This window comes from Rhinolophus hipposideros (assembly GCF_964194185.1).
Source record: "Rhinolophus hipposideros genome assembly, chromosome: 10".
NCBI lineage: Eukaryota > Metazoa > Chordata > Mammalia > Chiroptera > Rhinolophidae > Rhinolophus > Rhinolophus hipposideros.
The window spans coordinates 17643911-17670197 of record NC_138056.1 but is presented as its reverse complement, the minus strand read 5'-3'; the positions used below and the strand labels follow the sequence as shown (position 1 = coordinate 17670197).

At 36.5% G+C, this 26287-nt stretch overlaps 1 protein-coding gene across 11 annotated transcripts in view; it reads right to left on the bottom strand.

The window, feature by feature from the left end:
* LRRC4C (leucine rich repeat containing 4C) overlaps nucleotides 1–26287 on the bottom strand; it is a 1068826-nt gene that overhangs the window by 857931 nt on the left and 184608 nt on the right. For 9 of the 11 annotated variants that reach the window (XM_081062635.1, XM_081062634.1, XM_081062626.1 and 6 more), the window contains one exon: nucleotides 12599–12788. The exons of 1 other annotated variant lie outside the window; for it this stretch is intronic. The gene's annotated coding sequence lies outside the window, so the exon portion shown is untranslated. Of the gene's footprint in view, nucleotides 1–3341; nucleotides 3458–12598; nucleotides 12789–26287 lie in introns of all 11 variants that reach the window. One more of the 11 variants, XM_081062636.1, reaches the window with a different exon arrangement.

Here is a 26287-nt window from a genome sequence, read left to right as displayed (position 1 = left end):
GAGACAACTCTGAGTAGAGATGTACTGATGAGCTGGTTGAAAAAGAGCACCAACACTTTGTAGATCCTAGGTAGTTTTTTGGTTTTTGTTTGTTGATTGTGTGTGTGTGTGTGTGTGTGTGTGTGTGTGTGTTTTTCAGTGTGAACATGCAAAGGCCCTGAGGTAGGAAAGAACTTGGACCATGAAAAACAGGACCAGGACCATGAAAAAACAGGTATGACTGGACCCTGGTGAACAAGGGAGTAGGCAGGATTTGAGATAAGCTTCGAGGCGCAGGCATGGATAGATTGTGCAGGGTCCTCTAGACCATGGTTGTAAGGTTGGCATTTATTCCGAAAACGAAAGAAAACCAGTAAACATATCAACCAAGGCAGTACCATGATTTGATTCATATTTTAAATTGTTTAAACTGTTGCATAGTGAATGGGTTGTATATGGGTAAAAGTGGAAGCTGTGAGACCAATTGTTCGGCTACTATAATACAACCCTGGAGACAAGAGATAACAGTGGCTTGAACTCGGAAGTCCGTCTTATATATAACGATTACACTAATAAAACAAAGGAGAATTTACAGCTTCCCCAGTTTTAGAGACGAGTTAACAAAGGCTCTTAGGAATAGCTACCTAAAATTACTCAACTTCTAACTGCTACAGTCAGGACTCAAACACAGACCAGCAGCTTAGAGGTGAGTTTTCTTTCCTGTGGACTTCAGCCTGGTGCCACTGGGGCGGGTGTGGCAAAGGAAGCTTAAAAGAAGCTTCAGGAATCCCTAACAATTAGCAGTGCTTGCAATGAGCCCAAGAGTTCTCTGTTTCCCAAGCATCAGCAACCTTCATTTTCACAATGGTTCTATGAAACACATGCTGTCATCATACTTATCTAGCAGATGAGTAATGAGAGTCTTATGGAAGTTAAACTAGTCAATGTCAAAGGCAAAATTCCAAACCAGGCAGGTGAGCTCTGAAGCCACCTGCTTAAGCACTCAGCCGTTTTAAGCATAGAACTCCTTAGCTGGCGAGAGATTCTAAGCTGAAGAGGTATACTTTCAACACACCCAGGAAAATAGCCACTATTAACCTCCTTCAAACCTCCAATTAAGATAAGGATGTGCACAAAACACAGAAAAGCTTTTTATGGCAATTGCATCAAAATGCTAAAGATTAGACAAGCAGAGCTTCCCAAACACTTCAGATGAGAATAGGGGGAACATCTCTAAAAGAGACTGAACAAAAGAAGTGTCTTTTAATCATTCTGAGCTCTCAGAATCAACATTGCTATGAGGTCTGCTTTTTCCAATATAAACGTAACAGGAGACAGATTGAAATGCCAAACTGAGCTGCTCAGTGTTTTAGAAAAAAACAGTTTCTTATAGGCAGCCTCAACTCAAAACACATTTGTTTGATACCTGCTGAAATATTTCAGTAAGTTGGGTTTGCACAGTCTTAAAATTAGTCGCAAAAATATCTAATAGGCCAACAGAACAGGGGTGACCTAAAAAGCGGTGCCTTCATTCTCTGGTAGGGCCCTAGCATCACCTTGTAAACCTCAGAATCACCTTCAAAGGAAAGAACTTTGCTCACAGTTCTCCCAGTATCTCTGGGGAAACCTTAACCCCTTGCTTTGACTGCCCCAAGTCCCACCACTTTGATATGTAAAATGTAGCTAATTTAGGCTTTGTAAGGACCTGTTGCTTCATCTCTTGCTCCAAGGCCCCAGGATGTTGGTGTATCAAAGACAAGATAAATGGAAATGTGCACGTTTGGTTTTTCCCATTATCTCATTTCTTATACAATATTGCAAATAATAATAATGCTGATGCTCGATTTGAGACTTTACATATATAATCTCATTTAATCTCATAACAAAAGGGAGCACTATTATTATATCATCATGCTTCTTTTTTTTCTTGGCAATGTTAAGGTCATGTAATCAGAATTAGAACCCTCGCTGTCTGATCTAGAACTTTGTAGATTAGCTGGCAAATATGCTTGTAAGTATACTATGGTACTTAGTATAAATGTATTCGGATGTATCACATAATGTGGTGCAGAGATGAAAATAAGTATAATAGGCAGCGTATAGTCCTTGTAAGCATGCCAGCACCAATGACAGCACAAATTCCCCCTTCCTTCTATCCAAAAGGATTCACGACATTCTATGCAATCTGGATCGAGCCAATAAACCCTAAATGGCTTAAATCTGTGATATTCAATCCTACATGCAAATTTATAATGAAGAGCTTTTAAAAGGTGCTTATGCTTTGCCCTGGCCTGAAAGATTCTGATTTAATTGTTCTGGGGTAACCACTATACATTGATATTTGTTAAAGTTCTACTCTCCATCCCCCTTATAATTATAAAAATCCAGGGGATGGACTACAACTCCTCTGAATCAACATAATACTATCTGTTAAAAACTCAATTATGTCCTCAAAATTCATGTGTTGAAGCCCTAACCCCCAATGTGACCGTATTTGGAGATGGGGCATTTGAGAAGGTAATTAAGGTTAAATGTGGTCAAAAGGATGTGTCTTTAATTCGATTGGACTGCTCTTTTTTTAAATTTACTTTTCAATTATAGTTAGCATACGATATTATATTACTTACAGGTGTACAACATAATGATTAGACATTTATATACCTTATGAAGCGATCACTCCAATAAGTCTAATATCCATCTGGCACCATGCATAGTTATTATGGTATCATTGACTGTATTTCCAAAGCTGGACTTTACGTCCTCGTGACTACTTCTATAACTGCTGGGAATTTGTTCTTTTTAATCTTTTTAAGAAGAAGAGGAGACATCAGGAGTGTGTGTGTGTGATCAGAGGAAAAACCACATGAGGCATAGTGAGAAGGTGGCCACTTGCATGGTACAGAGAGTGGCCTCACCAGAAAGCAAGCCTGCTAGCACCTTGATCTTGGACTTGGACTCCCTGCCTCCAGAACTGAGAAAGAAAATTTCTGTTGCTTAAGCCTCTCACTCTGTTGTATTTTTTTATGGCAGCTCAAGCAGACTAACACAACATCTTTTGGTCACAGTGATTGTTGTAGGCTGTGGGCTTGTAAAGATGTCGAGTATCTGAAAATGAGTAGAAAGGCTCTAGGTCTAGGAGATGTTGGCATCTATTTGTCTGTCCTTAAGGAAGCCAGCTTCAAAATGAAGTCAATATAGAAGAGAAAGAGCTTCAAAGACTGGAAAGAAACTGAGCCTCACAATTTATCATGTATACACTGTTAGATGATAGGACGGAGCAGTATTTGGAACTCTAATTACGAAGCTTACAACATTCTTACTCATTTCTCCAATGTAGGGAAAGGATAGGACTGAGTGCTTACCACACTATCATCTTCTAGTGCATGCCATGGAATCCAACATCTCTCCAGTTACTATGAGGCCAATTCATCTTTATCTTTCTGTCTGCTTCCTTTAATTTAAGGTATGCCCAAGGTGCCTGTTTGTGGGGGAGGGGAAAATCAGGGAGGGTTGCAGCAGGTCCTATACCAAGAACAACACTGAACATTTGAAGACAGCAATTTTTCCCAGTCAAGCTTACTTTTGATCTTGGCCTTTCCCATTGCCCTGACCAAAGAGTGAATTGCGATCTTTTTGAAAACACATGTGGATCAAATGAAATGTGAGGTTGACAAAAGTATTAAAAAGTTAATCAAGGGCCACAAGTAATGATTCAACTGTCACAACAGAAGCTGATTATCTCCCAAACATCGTAACTGTGTTTAACACATGTGGTCTAAAGTAAAAAAATAAGCTCTAAAATCTGTTGTGCTAAAATGAACATCTGCTAAGAATTAGGCTCATGACCCGGGACCTTTAGCTTCCTTCTCAGTGAAGTGGAGAAAATAAAATCCACCTCTATGATTGCTGAGGGATTGAATGTGTTCACATTCTAGAGTCTTCTCAAATAATTCAAGAATGGGGCTGCATAAATGTTAGTTAATATTATATGTCCTTTCCCAATTCAGTTCTAAATTTTGGTTACTGAAATTAAAATTACCCCGATTCTCAGTTTCCATATATTATAAACTATGTAATATAAACATTTCCATGGGACTATGACAGGATAATATGTTAATTAGTCCATGAAATGACTTGGTTAACATATCAAGCCCTTTGGAAATGTTTGTTATTTTAAGTAAAATTATGTATGGGCTTGGGCCTTAATCCCCAACTGGGACCTTCCTTCATGCAAATAAATAGCTGTGGGCTGAAGAGATAACATCTGACAGAGAAAGTATTAGCACACTCATTTCAATTTAGTTTCAGCATCCATCACTAACCAACAGGTCACATGACTGCGTGTCTAAGTCTGCTCCCTGAATCTTCTCTACCACATACTGAATGTGGAAAACTCTGCAAAACGTTTAGTGCAACAAATTTAGAGTGATCGTATTACTTCTTTGAGTGGCACAGTTATATAAGATGAAATCGTAACAGACTTTTCATGTTAGAGTTAGTAGATGTGCACATATTATAACAATAACATGCAGGATAAATATACACTTCTGTGCACATCCTCAGTAGCCTTTACATTTCTCTTCTTTTTGAATTACTCAAGTGCTATCCCAACAGCCTTAATGAAACCAGACATAAACTGAATTACATTCTTTTAAAACTGGAACAATCACACATCAACTTGCATTAAGTCCTTTCACTGTAGATCCAACAGGTGCAATAAAGAACTGTGAAAGTCCTTTTTTGACCTCCATTTGTTCTTCTCATTTGTTCTTTATTCTATGCATTTGATTTGATCTCATTATACGATCCTTAAGCGTACTAAATCTTGCATTAGTAAAAAGACACATGAAGCTTTTAGACTAACCTGTTTTCCTATTTGCCATCCTGGGCTGTCAGAGTTAGTGGTCTACAAATCAGCCACATTTAGTTAGGGGAAGAGTTGAAATCTGTCTACAATAAAAAAAAAAAAAAGGACATCCACACTTTTCTCCAAATACGGAGTATATTAAGGATGTCTTTGATCAGTGTTGGACATGTTATTGTAGGTGTCTACTCCTATCATGAGTTATAATGACAGCAGTGACTCACGTAACAGGACAGCAACCTCTAAGATTACCAGGCTGCCAGTTGCTAGTTACTTCCTGGCGTTCACATCTAGGTTCTAGAAGATGAACCACCGTAGCAAGCATCTGCCAGTGACCACAGACAACCTTGTCTGGTTCTCAAACAGATAAAATAAAAATACTGGTGAATAATTGGCACTCAACAACTCTTGAAATGAAGAAATGCTTAAATAAATTGTTCTCTGAAATCATTAAAAATAGAAATGTTTGCAAACATGAAAAGCTTATGATGATAAATGGTTTAGCCATGATTTCCCCCTTCATTCCCACCATTCCCAATATCTATTTTTATTAATGAATACATGTAGGGAGTGGGCTGTTAGCTGACAAGGGCCTTGCAGCCTGCAAGGTCCTTCCCATGGGAAGCCTCACCTCAGCATCTTCCCAGGAAGAACAAGATAAAACTAATGCAGCCACAGACATACAAACTTGCCAATACACAAAACAGTATATTCTACTGATACCTGCTTGTTCTGCTAATACTTGTTTGCATAAATAATTGTTCTAACACTGTATATAAACCGAGTGTAAAAGACTGCGCCACTGCTCCACCATCCATGGATGGTGGACCTCCTGATCCCAGCTTTCCTCTCCGCGTCTTTTCTCAATCTCCTCACCCTTCCCCCACAGGCCAAGCCCTTCTGGCTGTGCGGGCCGCAGCAAACACATGTTACCTTTTATATAAAAGTTTTGTTGAAATATAATTCACATACCAAAAATCTACCCTTTAAAGTCTATAATTCAGTGTGTTTATTTGTTTGGTTGTTTTTTTGTTTGTTTGTTTGTCTGTGTGTTTTTTAGTATATTTACAGAGTTGTGCAATGGTCACCATTATCTAATTTTATATTTCATCACTTCAAAAAGAAATCCCATACCCATTAGCAAGCAACCCTCAGTCTGCCTCACCTCCAACTCCTGGAAACCAGTAATCAACTTTTTGTTTCTGTGGATTTTCCTGTTTTGGATACTTCATATAAATAGAATAACAGATGGCCATTTGTATCTATCTTCTTTTACTGTCCATGATGTTTTCACAGTTCAGCCATGTTGTAGCATGTACCAGTACTTCATTCCTTTTTAGTGGCTAAATAATTTTCCATTATATGTTATACCATACTTCATTTACCCATTTATCAGTTAATAGGCATGTGGGTTGCTTTCACCTTAGAGGTATAATGAATAATGCTGCTAAGAGTATTCATGTATGAGTCTTTCTGTATATATGTGCCCAGTTTTCATGCGTATGTACCTACGAGCAGAATTTCGGGATCACATGGCAACTCTACGTTTAACATTTTGAGAAACTGTCAAGTTGCTTACAAAGTAGTTCGATCATTTCGCAATCCTACCATGTGTATACTTAAAAAAAAAAAAAGAAAACAAAAGCTTATTTAACAAAATTGCCTTAGAAGACCTAATTTTGGCACACTGTAACTACGTAAGCTACAAATCGTGGGCTTCCTTAAAGAGCAAATATCTGAGCTAGAGCATCACTCTTTTCATTGCAGCAAGATTTAGCCCCTGTAGCCTTTCCCATAAAAAAGATTATTTCTACTCATTGCCATTACAAATGTAAGCAAGTCTGGAGGCCAGAGAGAAAATGAAGCATCACAGGAAATTTAAGACACAGAAAAAAGTAGATTTGCAAAGGTAGATAAATAAAATAGCCACTAAGCAATCAACATTAAATTTGCATTTTTATGCCAAGGAGGAAAAATGACACTGAGATAAACAACTTTGAGGTCAATAAACTCCAGATTAGGAATTTGAAAATAAGCTTATAAAAATCACACACACACACACACACACACACACAAACACACACACACATATATATAAATATATAAATATATATATATATTTATTTTTTCTAATAAATATATTTATTAGAATATATTATATATAATATATTTATTAGTAATATATATATTTATCTTTTCTTTAACTGAATTCTTAAAGCAAAAAGAGGTAGGTAGAAATTGAAAACAGATCTTACTTAGTAAATGCCAGTGCTTCTAATAGCCCAGTGTGTGAAAATCCAGCTGTTCTCTGCTTCATGCATTAGCAGTAATAATGGTAAAGACGGCGCCTTCCCTATTTGCTGACTCTTATGTTGATGATGCGGGAGGCAAAATAGCATTTCTCTTCTGGGCAATGTTAATTATGGAGTGCTGACAAGAGTTCAAAAATAAATCCAGAGCCTTCAAGTCAATGCCCTACATCAATATAATATGAAAAACTCATAATATGCTCACTAGCATAAGAGAAGTGTAAATTTTGCACAGTGCCTCTTCATTTGCAATAAGTAAAAAGATTCATGGTAGATTTAAAAACCGATAATAATAGTTGATATCAAAATAACGATTCAGAGGTCTATCTTTTTAAATTTGTATTACTTGTTTGATTCTTGGAAGCAGAAAGAAAATATAAGCTTAGGCTTCCTTTTTCAGATGAAATGACTGAGGATCTGAGAGACTAAATGACACAGTTGATCAGGGCAAGAATGAGAATTTTATTCTGGGTTTCTGTCACTTCACCCAATACTAGAATATACCTGTATTTAGACCCAACTTCTGAGAACAGTCCAGCAATTTTAGGTTCTTCATATACACAATGAGTCAAGATTTTTGGAATTTGGGCCATAGGGTAAAGTCTGTCTGTACCAGACTTTTTAGGCAGTGCACATTTCCTATTATACATTAATTAATGACACTAACCTAACATATTTAAAACCCTTGCATTTTATTGCCAGGTTTTAGCAACTATCTGGTACCTATTGTCAAACATATAAGGGGGTTTCAATCAGTATTCATTAACCTCAACTAAAGTTTTTAAAACATCACTTTGAGGTAAGTATTATGATCCTCACTTTTTTAAAAGTAATGAAGATTAGGCAACTTGCTCAAGGTCAAATAATCAACAAAAGGAATACTTATATTTTAAACTCAAGTTTGACCTCATAATCCTAGTCTTTTATACTGCTAGCTTGAGAAAATGTACTTAAGCTTTAAAAACGTGCTGGTCTTTTGAACCAATTTCACATCTAGGATCGTATTCTAAGAAGAGACTCAAGGATACGTCCTAGCTATGATTTAGCTAGAAAAATCTTTATATCAGTGCTGTTTACAGTTGTCAAAAAACAAAAACAAAACAAACAAACAAAAAAAAAACAGAACTAGCTTGACCAAAATTAAGGGCTCAATTAAATCATTTGTGTTATAGCCACATTCGTGGAATAGTATGCAACCATTAAAGATGTTGTACTTGAAAAGTATTTAATGGAAAAACAACCCTACACCATGTAATCTTCCTGGTGAACTCCACTTAACCTTCAAAGTTCAGTTAAATATTACTTCTTCAGTGGTATGTGTCTTTACCCTGTTTCTCATTCCAAATAAAATCAGGCTGAGTCTCCTCTGTGTCCTAATAGGTCTACATATGTGGCATATTGTAGTGGACTTAGTTATTTGGGCATCTATCTCCTCCTTAAGGCTCTGATTTTCTCAAGATCAGAGAACAAACTTTAGTCACCTTTATTACCTCCCTCATATTGAATAACATACTGGTTCATAGTTAAAAGGAGGTATGCAATAAACACCCACTGAAAGAATGAACAATTCTTTAGCAGTATGTTCAACCTCTTTCATATGAAAGATAATATGGAAAATCAGATTTCTGTGGCTTACGGAGAAATTTTTTCATTCTCACAATGAGAGGGAAAAGACCTACAAAGTTTGGCTACCTCTGACTCTACCTTGCTGCCCCAAAGACAGAAAGAGATTATGACCTGGACACACCCATAGCCCATTCACTACATAGTACATCTTGTGATGCCCTGATTGCAAGGGTCTAGCAATAAACTAAGTTAACATAGGGGTTTGAATGTGAGATCTATACATGTCTATATTATATACATCTCTTAAAATTATCTTCAAAATGTGCTTGCACATTTTGCACATATGTCTATTTTGTAAGGATAGAGTTCTTCAGCTTTAGACTCAAAAAAGCACTCTAGACTCTAAAAGGTTTCAACTACAATGATAAATTCTACATTGTTTTCATTAGTTTCACCCAGAGTCATCTTAACTTTTATATGCATATTTAATTTATTAACACAAAAATTTTGTTCTCACTTGTGTTACAAGTGAGAGTGGGGTGAGCTGACTTTTAACAAAGCCCATTAAAATGTATTTAATAAGAAGCTTTGTTCATTATTCTTTTCTGCAGATGTTACAGTACAACAGAAACACATATAATATGATTACAAAAATTCCTCTGGGAATGTGAAAAGAGAGTTGTTATTTGGAGCTCAACGCAGATGAAGACCCCTTTCACCTTTGGCATCTGTACGGTCAGTATTTTCAAATTATCTAAAGAAAGTCAGAGAGTGGGTCATTGGGAAGAAAGTCAAATGGATAAGGGCCAGGAAAAGAGAAAGAAGAGCACCAAAGCAACTTTACAGAGTCAAAATCTGAAGACTGCCTTCAACTAATACTCAAGAAATCGTCACACTTTCTTGAAATGCAGCTGGGTGTTTGTGTATGTTTTGACATCAAGGTGTAGGTATATTTAGAACCACTACACTTTTCACAGCTTGAAGGAGTTTCTATTTATTTGCTATGGACCCGTTGCCTAGCAGAACCATCACACCCTGTAGCTTAATGTTCTGCCCACAATGTTAGGCTAGAAATGTTGACAGAGGAAACATCAGGTCCATACCTCATTCTGCTCCTTCCAAACTGCTGAATTGGGATTGCATGTACAATCGAGCTGCTTAAGGTGTTCGAGGTGCAATCAGAGAACGTTCCCTCCTCTATCACCATTGCCAGTATTGGACTAGTCAGTTTAAAAACAAAAACAAAAACACAACAAAGGGAGTCAGGCCATTCTCGGAGATGAGGACATATCAAGGAAGATTGGAGTGGTCCCAGGAAACCCAGTTTCAATAAGTCATAACAGGCTTTATGCCTATAGATGTATTTTGGTTTGATTTGACCTGGATTATTATTAAGAGATAACTGGGGGATCTTAAAGACTCTCTAAAGGATCATGAAACACTGTAGCCAAAATCAGGGATCATGCCATTCCTGACATGCATAGGTTGCCTGGATAGGTTACGTTTTATGCATTAGGATATGGAAAGAACAGTAATGATAATGTTTATTGAGTGTTTACTTTGCACCACGCACTGTGCCTCTGTGCTTTACACGGAGTAACAGTGATTCTTCACAACAAAATTATGAGGTTAGTACTGTTATTATTCTCTTTCTATGAGGAAAACAAGGCACAGAAAGATGAACTAACTTCTTTAAGAACATACAACTAGTAAATAGGCTTCACCCTCTTAAATAATATAAAATAAATACCTATGAGCTATGCAGGTAGGGATTTCTCTGGCCCCCTTTTATTTACCATTCTCATTCTCTCTCTCTCTCTCTCTCTCTCTCTCTCTCTCTCTCTCTCTCTCTCTCTCTCTCTCTGGTGGGGTGTGGTTATATATCTAAAACACTGGATGATCACCAGAAATTAGTATATGTTTTTTTCAAATCATTAACTACCATCCCCACTCATATACACACATACATACTTCTACATATCTGAAAGTACCTGTAATCACAAGACTAAAAAAAATATATTTTGAAAATATTGGCCCTTCCTATTAAAAACCAAGTGATTTAGATGTGGTAAAATAAGGGTATATGATTGTTTTTCCCATCTCGTTGCTTTCATACACAAAGAATTCTTAATATTAAAAAAATATTTCCTTTCACCTTGAATACAATAAATAGACACAAATAAAACAATATCTTGATATCGCAAGAAAATTCAATTGATGCAATAATTAAATTTCATAGCAAAAGTCATTCATTACTTTACCTACTCAAACAATAAATATTCATTGAGCAACAATGTTGCTTTAGTATCTATGCACAGTATATACACCGTGTTTCCCCGAAAATAAGACTGGGTCTTATATTAATTTTTGCTCCAAAAGATGTATTAGGGCTTATGTTCAAGGGATGTCATTCTGAAAAATCATGTTAGGGCTTATTTTACAGTTAGGCCTTATTTTTGGAGAAACAGAGTGTGTGTATATATATACATATATATATATATATGTATATATAGAGAGAGATGTATATATGTATACGTATATATGTATATTTATATATGTATGTATATATGCGTATATGTATGTATATATGTATACATACATATACACACACACATACATATATATATACACACTCACACACATACATATATACATATACACACATCCATATCAATCAACAAAACAGATCACACCTCCTGAACCTTATATTTGATGATAACGATGTTACACTATTAAATCACTGATGATTTCTCTTAGCTCAAGATATTTTGTATTTATAAAGTTAAACTGAGAAATATTTGAAAGAGTGAAATTAGACATTACAACACATGCAAATAAAATTCAAGACAACAAATAAACAAAACCCAACTGACACAGAGACAAGTTCTTAATATCATTAGTTCCAGTTCAAAATACCCTAAATATATGCATATATAGCATAGAAGTCACAAACTCTGAATTTGGACATATTTTTTCTAAGGGACCCTACCTTTTGAGATTTCCCCACCATCTATCCTCAAACACACAACCCAGGGAAAAAAACCTACAAATTCCATGGTCAACAACATATCCTCTTTAGATGATTCATAGCCAAATTAAATCTCGCATTCTAATGAAGCAGGGAAATCCAGAATGGTGAGTTGTAAGGGCTAGGAATAGGTGAATAGTGCATAAGTATTTCAAATAGTCAACTAGGAACACAAGACAACGTTATACAACAGGAAAATTATGTACTGTAGACTACAATGCTATTTGAAATGCACATATACATGAGTTATATCAAATTCTTATTGCAAATGGTTTAAGACTGGGGAGACTCTGGCATCAGACTGCATTATCTATATAAAGGTTCAACCACTTAATGGCTAGGTGATAGGTAAAGATTAATTTGCCTAAACTGGATACCCAATAGTCCTGCTTACCAGAGAGACAGCTAGCTGCCTCTCCCTCTCACTTCAGAGAACAGGGTTATTTGGAAATGAAAACCCAGAGGATATGGAAATTGGCTACCACTGAGTACTTAAGGCAGACATCCTGATAGAACACTGATGAGAGAGATAAGAGCTAAAGGTCCAGAATGGCCAACGCCATATCACTATAAAAAAAGGCTTGTATCCTGGACTCTGATCTCACTGAGGGATGCACTGATGAGATGGCAGTTATAAATGCTGAGGGCGAAGATGGGCTGGCAGCTACAATCCTGCCACATCACAGAACTGTAACCACAAAGCCAGGACCTCAGCTCCAAACCATCATAGAGCAAGGCCTGGTGTCCCCCCGACCATGTGGCTTACTAACCCCACAGCTCATGCCTGTGGACCTTCTCAAGTCGGATGTCTCCCCAGTTCCCTGTGCAACCAACATCAAGAAGTTTGCTCACCTGCTATGGCTCTGTCTGTGCAAGTTTTCCCCTCAACAGAAGACTGGTCCCAGCTGGTGTATATACTTTCAGGTCATCCACTCTTGATTACTCGACGTTAGATGATCTCAGACAAGTTATTAATTCTCTGTGAGCCTCAGTGTCCTTTTCATCAAACAGGGATAATGACAGTAAACACTTCATTTGGTTTCTGTGAAGATTAAATGACATAATCTATGTCAAGTGTCTGCCATAGCACCTGCACATTGTAACATTCAAAAATGTTAGCTATTATTAAAATTTAGGATTTAATTCCAGGGGCTTGTTTTTAGTACAAATAAGGAAGATTTGATCACGCCTCCAAAGGAACAAAAAAATCAACTTGAGGGCTTTCATTGAGAGACAGAGGAAGTCCTTATTCTATCATCTGTGACTCCATTGTTGATGTGGTAGAGATTATTTGATGACTGAGTGAATCTGAGTTTCAGATCAAAGAGAAGAGAGATGTATCATAGAGAAGAGAGTTAGACTTCTGCTGGGAAGCTGACTGCTAATTAGTATCTAGGCATTTGTTTGTACTTCTCAAAAAGGAGCAGAATGGAGAGGTGATATGAGGATAGCCCAACTGACTATATCTTTTTCCTGCATATTCATTCATTCATTTATCTATGCATTATTTTCTTTATTCAACAGTTATATATTGAAATACACTGTACTAAGCATCATGATGAGATAAGAAGATAAACCAATCCAATATGAAAAGAATTGGCTTATCCCAAACTTATTCCCTACATGCTAGTCTTTCAAAGAAGGAGCTGGCCTTCTGCAGATTATGTTGAAGTCAGCTATTGCAAAATGCATAAGCAATCAATTCTGCTAAAATGCTGAGGTAACAGATTCAGCCATGATCAAGTATGTCAAAGAGCTGGGACACTACAGCTTACACACCAGCACACAGGCCCTGTCAGAAACCAGGCTTGTATTCTCTTAACTATGGATGTCCAACTTGCCAGATCAGGGGAGCTATGTCTTTCACACACATAGGTGATGTATTCCAGCTCTTAGTCATGCCAGCGAAGGGGCTACTGCTTTCCTAATTAGTTTCTAAAAAGACTCCTGGGCTTAGATTTGCTAGATCCCCCTGTGCCGCCCCCAAAGCCCAATGGCAAATTAGAGAGCACATTCCTCCAGCACCGTGAGTGCCTCCAACACAATGCTCTTTTATCAGTCCCCGCGTGTGAGCTTCCTGGTATTTTTGTCCTGATTTGATTAACACGCTCACGCTCGTTACTCTAAGGACCTCATTATGGTGAAGAGAACGAGACTCTTCAATGGATTCAATGAATAACATTAAGAGAATGAGACACCACGCAAAGGCATATGGCCAGTCCATGGGGAATCATCCATTCCTCTACCGATAAAGCTCTCTTGGAGGTGAACAGATTCCCATCCTACACCTCTGATCACGTCCCTCTCCACAAGAGTGTCTGTTTTATAGGGTTAGTTCTCCTGTGCCATTGCTCTTGGAAGGTGGGATGCAGGCGCCATTGGTCCATGGAATTAATTGGCTTTGTAACTACATCTTTCACCACATGAGGCCCCAGGGGCCAGTTTTACAGGGATGACAGAAAATCTATTTCGGCATTACATACAAAGTGTGTTTCTCAGTACAGCTTTACTGATTATATAGTTGATATTTGAATGCCTGAGAAAGTCCAAACTTTCTCACAACTTGAGACATCTGATTCAATGTCTCATTTAAATCTCTTTTTTATTCAGACCTAAATTTGAATATCAATGGGTCTTGGGAAGATTAAGTTCATTCTTGCAATGTCAGTGTACTCATTTTTTCCACAGCCATAATCTCTACTTCATTGGGTTTTGTGAGGATTAACTGAGATAACATGCCTGACATACCATAGGTAGTCATAATTCTCCTTATGTGATATATGTGATGTAAAGACAAGTCTAGACAAAAAGCCTTGAGATATTTAGGGAGGGAGTTGAGTTTTGATAGGAGAAACTTTTAATATTTTTTTCAGTTACTTTAAACACAGGAAATATTTTAAAAATTTAGGAGAGGCCTCAAAAAACCCTTGAAATCATCTTATGACCTGTGCTTATGCACGCCAGCCAGTTTGGCACAACTGTTCGGAACTAAGGGCTTAAGTCCTGGAGCAATATCAAAAGAAGACATTTAATAACTGCCTGTGGAAGTCACACCTCAGTCCACGTCACTCCCCTTGGGAGGACATTGCTTTCTATGTGTCATTTAAAATGCAATCCATTTGAATGGGCACAGAGCAGTCTATTACCAGACATGACTGCTTTTACTACTAGCAGTTGTTTAATGATTTTATGTCATCGCAATAATAGAAACAGGATATTCAACTGTGACTACAGCTTGTATGAGTCTATTTTTGGAATGCTGATTTTGTAGAGGACATGGAAATGTGGAGTCTTGGTTCCTGTTTATTTCCCAAAAGGCTTGGCCAGTAACTCTCGTATATCATTCCCCTCTGTGGACCGTTCATGACTTTCTGAAATGAGTGTGGTGATTTGAAGTCTCCAACAATGATTGTTTACATACAAAAACCCTTTTATAGAGAAAGAGAGTCGGGCCCAAATCCAATTTTTCCATCAGAGGAAACATCCCTCACAGATTATTTCATTGCCTGAGTCCTCACTCTTATGAGGGAAGAAGCACACAAACAACAAGGACAAAAATCACAAAAAGTGCACATGTTTTCTCCGTGGAGGACACTGCCTCAGATTGTTCCTAGACACATTTGAAGCTGAGTCATAAAGCCTCTCAATGTCCTTCCCTCATATGTAGACACTTATCACGGCCAACACTTGTATTTTACTTCCTTCTATTCTCAGAACAAGTGATTCTTTCTTGCTGAAGGTCAACTCTTCCATCGATGTTCTTGATCCCAACCCCTCTCGTGTCTTCTAGGGCCTTGATCCATCAGTGTTCTACCTTTGTTTCTATTCTCATCTTCCCCCCTTGTTACCGGACCTCTCCTTTCAGTCTGTTAACAGGCCAAAATCTTCATCATTACACACACACACCACCTATCTCTAGTCACTGACCTATTTTCCTCCACAATCAAACCACTTAAAATAGTTCACATTTGCAGACACCCATTTTTAAAACTTCTGTTTTCTCTCTTGCTTCTATAAATAAATATGTGATTTTTCCTTGCCTCCTGGTTTCCGACAGTATACTGCAAGCATTTTCTTATTTGTCCTTTCCCCTCTTCAACCCTTCAGCCCACAGTCTTCGGCTCTCACCATTGTCCCCAAAACCACTCGAGTAAACTCCGTCAGTGACTCCTAAGAATTAAATCCCAAGGTCAATATCAGTAATTTGAACTCTTCGCTTGCATGTGAAACAAACAAGACCTCCTTTCCCTTTTTGAAAACGCTCCTCTCCTTTGGTTTCTCGTGGCTGCTGCCTCTTTATTTTTACCAGTTACCACCTACTAGACACATATTTCTTCAAGTCTTGTGTCATAAACTTTACATTGTTAAAAAAACGAATCCTGGAAGGTGGGAAACATTGTAATATCATACACTGTTAAAAATTAAGCAAGTGAAACCTAAAGAAACTGAATAACTGTACCCAAGTTGCACAGTAAATAAGAGGCATGAGAGAAGCAAGCAGTTTTGTCTGACACCAATGTACATTTTTAACTTGTTAATAGAATCATTTCAAAAGTACAGAAATATACCGAATGCTTACAAACAACAAATCTCATCTACTCACAGATTTAACAACATGTTAACATTTTGCTTTATTGGACTAATTTAATTTTCAAGAACTATTAAAACAATTGAAGCCCACTTTGCATTCCTCCTCTCTTTTACTCCACTCTCTCCCCAGAGAAAACCATTATCCTCTAACGAGTCTCTATCATTTACATCCAAATTTGTATCCCACTATTAGATTGATATGGTCTGCTTTATTCCTCTCTCCTTTTCATTTTCGTTGTCTGGATAGTACATATTCGTTTTTCTGTTGATGTTCACTCATAATTTTTTTTCACACACATACATACACAAACACACACACACACACACACACACACACACACAATTTAAAAGTATAGAAAATCAATATGTCTAATCTCCCAAACTAAATAGGGCTTTACAGTGTATTCACGCTAAACTTCTAATCGACCACATTAGTTTGTCTGGCTTTAGTCCTGTAAAATCTATCTATCATCTATCTATCATCTATCTATCTATCTATCTGTCTGTCTATCTATCTATCTATCTATCTATCTATCTATCTATCTATCTATCTATGTTATTTTTTACAGTCCTAGTTTGCTTACATTTACTTACATGGTTATCAGTGTATTTATTCACCATATCGACCTTATTTTGGTTGGTGGAGTTCAATTCCTTCTTACAGATTCTCATTCTCTAAGAGGTTTTTCAGTGGCAGCCTATGAATTTGTAATTCTCACAGCACTTTTGTTAGGAAATTTTAAAATTTAAATGCACTTTTTAATTCTAGCTTGGCTAAGTGTAGACTTCTAGGTTGACAATTATTTCCCATGCATTCTTTAAAGGTATGATCCCATCGGGCTTTTTGTCTCCATCACGACTGCGAGACATCTCTGTAATGATAAGTTTTATTCCTTTGATGGTAATCGTCATCTTCATGGAGGTCATGAATTGTTCTCGTCCCCAAATGCATCTGTTGAAGTCCTAACACCCAATTTGGAGAGAGATTTTTAAAGAAATAATTAAGGTTAAATGATGTCATAAGGTTAGGGCCTGAATCCAACGAGACTGGTGTCCTTATCAGAGGAGGAAGAGACACAAGGAGTGTTTGTGCACAGAGGAAAGACCATGTGAGGACATGGCAAAAAGGTGGCCGTCTGCAAGCCAAGAAGAGATGCCTCACCAGAATTGGCACGTACATCTTGAATTTTCAACCTCCAGCACTGTGAAAAAACACATATCTGTTGTGGAAACCACTCCATCTGCGGTATTGATACAGCAGCCCAAGCTGACTAATATGGGGATACTTTGGGGAACCCAGTTTACAGGAACACCCATAGTGTGCCGTATCATATTCACTTCTTCACTGTCGTCACCAGCTTCACTGAGTTTATATTAGGTGTTTTGTTAATGTCTCAACTTGCCATTCTCACACCACATAAGTAATACAAATTTGGAACTCACGAGTTTGCTTAGAGCTGTATAATTTTGCCAGTCTTTCAGAAGTGACTCCTTTACCCTTGTGAACAGTGGTTAGAATTTTCCAAGTCCTACTTTCAAAGGCACAGCAGCAGAACTTCCTGTCTCAGTGCTTTTTACCGGTAGGACATATCAGGCCTCCTTGTGCATGGAGCCTGTGACCTGGACTCCCCTCTGAGGGTACTAAGACATCAGACTCTGCATTTGAGGTCTACTTCCCAGTTCTAGTAACTCTGTGAGATTTGGCGCCTCTGATTATTGATCTTATCTTAAAATGCTTTTTTTCCCACTCTGGAATCTGAGTCCACCTTCCTCGGTTACTACTCTAGATAAGTGTTTCAGAAATACTTGTTTCATAATTGAATTGATTTGAAGTGAAAATGGAATTCTTCTGTACAGCTCCATTTAAAAAACTGGCCAGATGCCCCTTAAGTTCTATCTCACAATTCCACCTTTCTTGTGACCACCATATCTCTGACTACATATTCTAACATATAATAGCTAGTTTTCTTCTCTACTTAACAATTAAAATTTGGGATTTTCAGATACTCTGTCTTATCTTGTAATTCTCCTTCAACAAATTAGTTTACTTCCAATGTTTGTTTCAGGTAACTCATTTTTGAGAATTTCTTGATATCTCACCTGCACAATCATGGGGAGGCAAATTCCATCCATTCTACCTTTTCAGGATTACCATTATACAGCAGCTACCAACAAACCTCAGTCCTACTAAGACAGGTCAGTCTCTCAGGATTTTTAACTTGTGTTATTTAATTATTAGCAAAATGGACATCCATGCCTCTAACCATTTTGTTCTCTCCTACTTTTCTTTTGCTGCCCAGAGGTACTTTCATTATTTTCTTGTTTTGTTTTGTTTTGTTTTGTTTTAAATAACTAATCCATACACTTTGATCCCCTGGATCTTTGTGATGGATTTCTTTGGCCAATAGGATAAAGTCCAAACTTGAGAAACTGAATCTTAATAATTGAGTTTTTGATTACTGTTCCAGATTTCTTCTTCACAGGGCCATACCACCACTTCAAACTCCAGTTTAGTTCAGCTTAATTAAGTCATTTGTGTGTCATGTTTCTGTGACGTTGCTCAAGCTATTGCCTTTTCCTGAAATGATTTCTCCTTGTCCTCTCTTCACCTGTCAGCTCAACACCACTGTCACAAATCTTTCAGTCTCTTCCAGGAAAAGCAGACATCCTATGTATCTCTACCATAAACACTTATCCTTGGTTCTTATTATAATCTCCATCCCATTGATATAGTCGCAGGCCTGCCTCCCTCACTAAGACTATGAAATATTTTAAGACAGGGTTCCTCAACCTCAGCCATATTGATAGATTGAACTGGATAACTGTTGTGTGGGGTGTCCTGTGCATTACAGGACATTGAGCAGCATCCCTGACCTCTAACCTCTAGATATTAGTAGCATCCAACCCCTACCAGACATTACAACCAAAATGTCTCCAGATATTGTCAAACGCCCCAGGGAGTGGAGGAATAATCATTCCTGGGTGACAACCATTTCTTTAAAATAGGAATGATATCTCAAAAGTCCTGTGTTCAAGGCCATCACCTGCATTCCAGAAATATTCATTGACTGAATGAGTGTATAACAAATAAAATCATTTTAGTTATCGACAGAGAAAGAGAGAGAAAGAGAAAGAGAATGTGTGTATATTCTTATTCTTTGATAACTGCTATTATAAATTATTTTAAATAACTGAAACATGAAATATTTGACTTGTGAATTATACTTTTGAGTAATTCAGAGAACTAAAGTTTAAATAATATTAAAAGGACATGAGATTGACTGTATATTTCTGAATGTCATAGTGAAAGACCAAATGCTAAATAAGATACACAGTCAAATAAGAACAATTAGCAATTTTGTGAATTGGCTGCCTGTTCAAATTTATTTTGCCAAGGCTAATGTTTAGTTAAGTCAATACTTCTGCCAATTATAAGAAGCTTCATTGAATGAGCCTATGTTTAAATTTCAACAACTCTGCATTTGACCTGAAGGAAATATAATCTCCTGGGCAATTGTCAAAACAAGTGACTGTGTTGATGATGAGCCTTAGAAATAAAAGCCAAATAAAAGGAAACTCATATTTCTTAACTGCTCTTCCTTTAGATATTTATTTAACAAATGTTTTCTGAAGATCTTTTTACTCCTATTACAAGAGATAATTGATATGTGCAAATAAACAAAATAAGTAGCATCAAAAGTAGAATCATTAAAACGACAATGTTAATGATTATTTCTGGATGGCAGTATTCAGATGGGTAATATGACTTCTTTAGATATCTCGATATTTAAAATTATCTTCAATAGCTGTATATTATTTTATGTATTCATAAATGATAAACTAAACAAAGGCTTTGTTCTTTGACTATACTCAAACTTAAGAGCACAAAAAGGCTTTCCTTTATTCATTCACCATCTACATTCATATTATTCTGACTGAAGTTTCAGATATAGCACAAGGGAAAAAAAAGCAATTTTGTGAAATGTTATTTCTATACTTTGTTAAAAGTTTGTACATCATCACTTAGTAAGCAAATAAATTTAAGAAATCATAAATCTGAAAATTGCCATGTTGAAATTGCCCTTCCCTTATAATTCACTTCTTAAAAAATACTCACTCATTTATGTACCAGCCAATGTACCTGGAAAATTCATTACCAAATGTGTTAGAAGATTTAAACCAAGTTAGGAAAATAGATCAAATACACAAAACCTTAAATTGTTCCTCTTCCAGAAAGACTTTGGTATCACTGGTGTCTATACTGATACCTTCCTTATTTGGATGACTTCCATCTTCTCTCTCACTTATGTGGCAGTTATATGTGTAAACAATCTGCCTCCCAGTGGAGTTTCTTAAATATTCAGATGGAATCTTTTACTCTTTTGATTCTACTCCCTTGAGAGAGCAATGCATGTTTAGGTACTATCTAAATACAAAAATTAACAAATTTGCAAATAGCCACTGCCTGGCAAACAGTCAGTATTTAATAATTATTTGAAACAATGTATTTACAGAGAAGGGAAATTGGTTTTAGCAAAACAGAACTTAATAAAAGGCAGTAAGATCCACTTTATGGTCCTACCATAATCTGGAATTACAATTACAGCAACATAATACAAACTTGAATTTATGCCTTCCCCTATAAATTAGGCCTTCCCAAAATCTTTTCCCCAGAGGCTTTAGGTATAATAATAATAATAATAATAATAACAACAACAACAACAACAACAACAAAAATGTTAATTAGTTGGACTCCAACATTTCCAAACACATACCATGCCTAACATGCCCGAACCTTGAGACCTATATAACTGCTGTTCACGCTGCACAAACAGAGATCCCCTAATCACATATATCGCCTTCCATTTACTCAGGTCTCTGCTCAAAGATCATTTCTTCAGAAAGGCATATTCTGGCTCTTCTATTTAAAAACAAAACAAAACAAAGAAAAACACTTTTCCACTTGCTTTGCTTTTTTTTGTAAAACTGATGTCTAACAATATCTGGTTCTCTATTTGTGATTTTAGCTGTTTTCCTAAAATTATGCTCCACAAGATCAGGGACCTTGTCTGTTGTATGCGCTACGTTCATCTCTACCTCTTAGGATACTGCCTTATGCAAAGTAGGTGCTCAGTAGATACTGATTTTGATGAATCAATTATGACCCCCATCTTAATGTTCTTTATAATTTTTAATGTTTTGTTGTGCTTGTTTACTCTGTCCCACATCTCCACACTATCTATATTTCCTTTTTTTAAAAAAATTTGTTCTCTCTCTCTCTCTCTGTTTTTTTTTTCTTCTTTCTTTTTTTTGGCTACCCGTAACTGCAAAACTAATGGCAACAAAACCATTTCTATGTTTTGTTTCTGTTTTTTTTCTGAAAATCATCCTATACAACACTGTCTTAATTTGGGGTACATTTAATTTTCAAGATGGCATACCTTTGAGATTTTTCTATGCTGCTGGTCAGTGTTTTCTTGTGATCTTGAGCCACAATCTCCTTGAACCCACCAATAAAGAGCCAGGAAGCTACTTTACCGTGTGGGTTTTAGGGAAGGATTTAAGATCACGATTTCAAATAAAGCCCCTAACACATCTGCTTAGCCATAACAATGTAGGACGTGATGCCCCTCGTTGCCAAAAAAGGATACTTAGAGTTATTAATGCAATAGGTGTCTGAGGACATGAGCCTAAAAGGTAGATTCACGGTCCCAATTACTTTCCATTTGTTTCTTAGCTTTTGAATCATTTATATTATTTTTAAGGTAAGATTTGGAGTCTATGTGAAGACTTGGATTAGAAATAATAACCTCACTATTGGATTTCTTCTTTATTTTCCAAAGCTCTCCACTTAGTTACCCAGACTCATCAATGTGTTCTTGACAATATTCTCTGTATTTGTCTCTTGTATACCCTTGCATACTATCCCCAATGGCCCTTTGCACTTAGTGCTCTGTTCTCTGGGCATGTTCTCAGATAACCCCACAGAATGCTCCTTGGTTTCCCTGTAGTCTTCCATCAAATGCCCCCTTAACAACGAGGAAATTTAGCCATCTCCTCCATTCCCCATCCCAGCACTTTCACTATCTTTCCTTCATTTTCTCCTTATTGTTATAACTCTCTGAAATATCACACATCTTTCTATTATTTTAGCCTACCTTTACTCATTCACACAGCAGACAATAATCATGATGACAGGGACCCTTGTGCACTATTCTGATACCAGCTCTTAAGATAGTTCAGGAAGCCTAAGAGCTGTTAAGTAACAATTTGTTGAATGAATGAATGAACAAAAGAATGAATGAATGAATGAATGAATGAATGAAGAGATTAAATAAATGCGAGTTTTTATCTGGAACTGGAACTAAAATTGTGACAAATACAAACACCATCACTGTTCTCAGAGAGTTTCCAAAATGGTGGGAGACTAAATATTGAACAACAATTACAAACATGATGGGTTTATGGACATTAATCCAAATATGCTAAACAACAGTGTGATAAGTCGAATTCAGACTACTTTCCCTTATATGTATGGCTTGTGGTTTTCATATGAAATGAAGTTACAGCTAGGGAGAAATGTGAGAGAAAAATGGAAGAAATTTTGAAAAGCTTTTGTCTGGCTCAGCCATGGTGGGAGAAAAAAACAAAAACAAAAATTATCTGCCTTAGTTAAGGATGTAAGGTGACATAGATCAACTCATTGACATGTAGGATGAAAGAATGTATAAATGAACAGATGAGTCTGTCGGAAACAAAAAGAGTTAGAAACCTCCGTTTCTCATGTATAAACTGGGTGATCTCAACAAGTTATTTACACTCTCGTATGTCACTGCATTCATTGGCAAAATAAATATAAAGAAAGAATCCATCTCATCATGCTTCTGAAAGGACAAAGTAGGAACATGTAGATAATATAATTAGTACAGTTCTTAACCACACATGAGTTATTAGTACTATTATTTAGTAAATTATTTTTTTAGATATCACCTGCCTCAAAAACACATTGGAAGAAAACATAAATGAAGAAGAAGAAAGTCCAAATTTAAAATTAGTAAAATCATGATGCAGAATATGAGTCAAGGAATGAAGGGTGATGAGGTAGCTATCCCAGCTGCTTGTCCTATAACTATTCTCTTATGGCCTCCCAAAGGATTCTAGAATTGGTGTGGTAATATGCCTGGCGACATTTCTCAGACTCCTCTGCATTTCATTATCTGATTTAGTTCTATCCAATGGAATAAAAGTAGAATTTTCTGGATGGAATTTTTGGGAAAGCATTTTTTCAAATGCAGACCGGATCAGCTTAACTATAATTTTTACCTTCCATGCTTCCATTCCCCTCTATCTGGAACATAGGCAGGTCAGTTGGAGGATTTTACCACCCACCTACTAATCGTGGGGTGACCTTAAATATGGAAGTCCTGAACTAAGAGTGTCAGAGCAGAAAGACAGAAGGAGCCTGGGTCTCTGATGATATCAATGAACTGTCCTATCACCTCCTAATTCCCCTATAAAAGGAGTTCGGTTCCTTTTTGTTTAACTACTTAAGGAATCTCTGCTTCTCACAGCCAAACAGAATTGTAACTAATAGAGGTGAGATAATTATCCCAAATTAAAACAAACAGACAAAAAAAGTCTAAGACAATCTATTTCACTTACATATAACTAAGCTCTTAACTTTCTAATAGCCATGAAAAAGAACATAGTGGAAAAGGAACTGTGAAAGGTTGTAAAACTGTCATGAATGGATAAAAAATGAACTCCAAATCTATATACTCTTAAATATTGTCTAGGCATGAGAATCCAAAAGAACCATTTCATAGGTTTTTACGTAGGAGGAATATATGATATCATCGGTATTTTTGATATAGTTTTTTGAAGATATAAATTGATCTTCATGTGTTTATTTTTTATAGTGACAAATGACAAAAAAGAGCAATGTAAAATTTTATAGTAGGATAGTGAAAATACTTCTACAGAAAAGGCAAACACACATTGGTTTCTAAATGTATGACCTGATTTAGAAGTAGAAATGCAAGAATGTACAAGAAAAAATGGTTTGCATGAATCTTGCACTCTTCAAAATGAACCACTGCAGCTGCACACTAAAGAAAAATATCAATAATTTTGATATTAATATTATTATGAAGTACCTGAAACACAAACACAATTTTAGCAAATAAAAGATGTCTCACATGTTTTCTATTTTAAGAGTGAAGTGGCAAGTACAGCCATTCAGTTATAAAATTAAAGTGCTTGCTCAGAAAGGGGGTCACCCATGTATATCTACCCCAAGGTAAACCCAAAGAGCTTCCAGAGGTAGGATCAAGACATTTATTAACCAACAGTTTGAAGTTTACTCAAATGCTTTAATAAATACTTAAATGGAAGTCATAGATATCAGCACTATAAAGCATCAAGAAGACTCTGGCCTATAGGATTTTGAGAGCAGGTACTACCATTTACACACTTTGACCACCAAAGATAATTTTTGTTTGGTTTATGTCCGCCAATTTAATTACCTACTATTGCCAGCTCAGAGTTGTACTGGGGAATCAACTCCCAGGTATAGAATACTAAAATAAGAAATGGGAATTTCAATTGTATATTAAAATGAGACTCTCCTAGTTATGAAAGTGAGATTTTTTTCAAGGGAAAGTCCTCTCTTAAATATGGAAAGCAAGGGAATTCAGAATAGAAAAGCTGATAGAGACAGGGCGGCCTTAATTTACACGTCAGCTATAATATCTGCCTTATAAGAGTATTTACTTGGTAACTCAAAGACATTCCTTAAACTAGTTACCGTAGCAACTACCACATGACACATCAGGCTCCAAGACACAGAACACCTTCCTGCAAGAAACTAAAGCACCATCAATGTCTCAGAGGAACACTACCATTTTGAGGAATGCTGATGATGTGAAGGAAAGGTGTTAGCCCTGACTCACTGTGATTTTTCTTTTTAATTTCTACATTCTAGTAGAGTGTCAACAGAGCTTTCAATATTTTTTTTCTCTACTAATTATCACTTCACTGTCTTTTTAAAAAATGTTAATTACCTAAATATTAGTTTGGTTAAAGTGCTAGAAAGCTTCCCACAAATCAAATTCAACCTACGCTTACAATTTGGTTTTCAAAAGAAATCCCTTCCAGGACTGTAGATTCTACTTTCGTTTTTCATAAATACTGTTTCAAGGAGCACCAGTATCAATCACTGCGATGCTTTGTTAAAAATGTAAACTCTTTGGTTTCAATCAGACCAATGGAGTCAGCATATTTGGGGTGAGACAGGGAAATTTATATTTCTGTTAATTTAAACTATTGATGTGATCTTTATAAGACTCTTATTTTCCTCTCTTTGTTTCTTTACTAATGTACCTCCTTACCTTGACTATTCCTCTTTAATTCCAAGTGTACCATTTCTCTCATGGCTTAGCTCAACTGTCACTCTTTCTCTTAAAAAAAATAAAAATAAAAAAATCATTTCCACTAACAAATTACAAACCCCACTGTTTTTCTACCTCTCTAATTTTGTACTTCCTACTTTATTTTAAATACTGTATTAGATGTATTAATATGCATATTAGGAACCTCCTCTCTCTTTGCACTTCCCTTGAATTTTCTGCAGCTTTTTATTGCAATACAGCGGGTGCATGACAATCTTAGGGTTATGAAATGCCTTTGGCTGGTTAGGCTCCTCTGAGGGTAGAGACAACATCTATTCATGTCTGTGTCCAACTGCCTGAAGCATGTAGACGTCAATAAATGCTTACTTAATTGACCTATATTGAATAATTAACATAACATACTAAAAACTTAGATACAAAATCATGTTGAGAACTAACTCATTCCAACTTCACAAGAACTATGAGTTAATTGCTATTAATACCTCTATTTTTAAGATCAGGAGATTCAGCTTTGGAGAGGTGAAGACATCTGCCTTAGGTA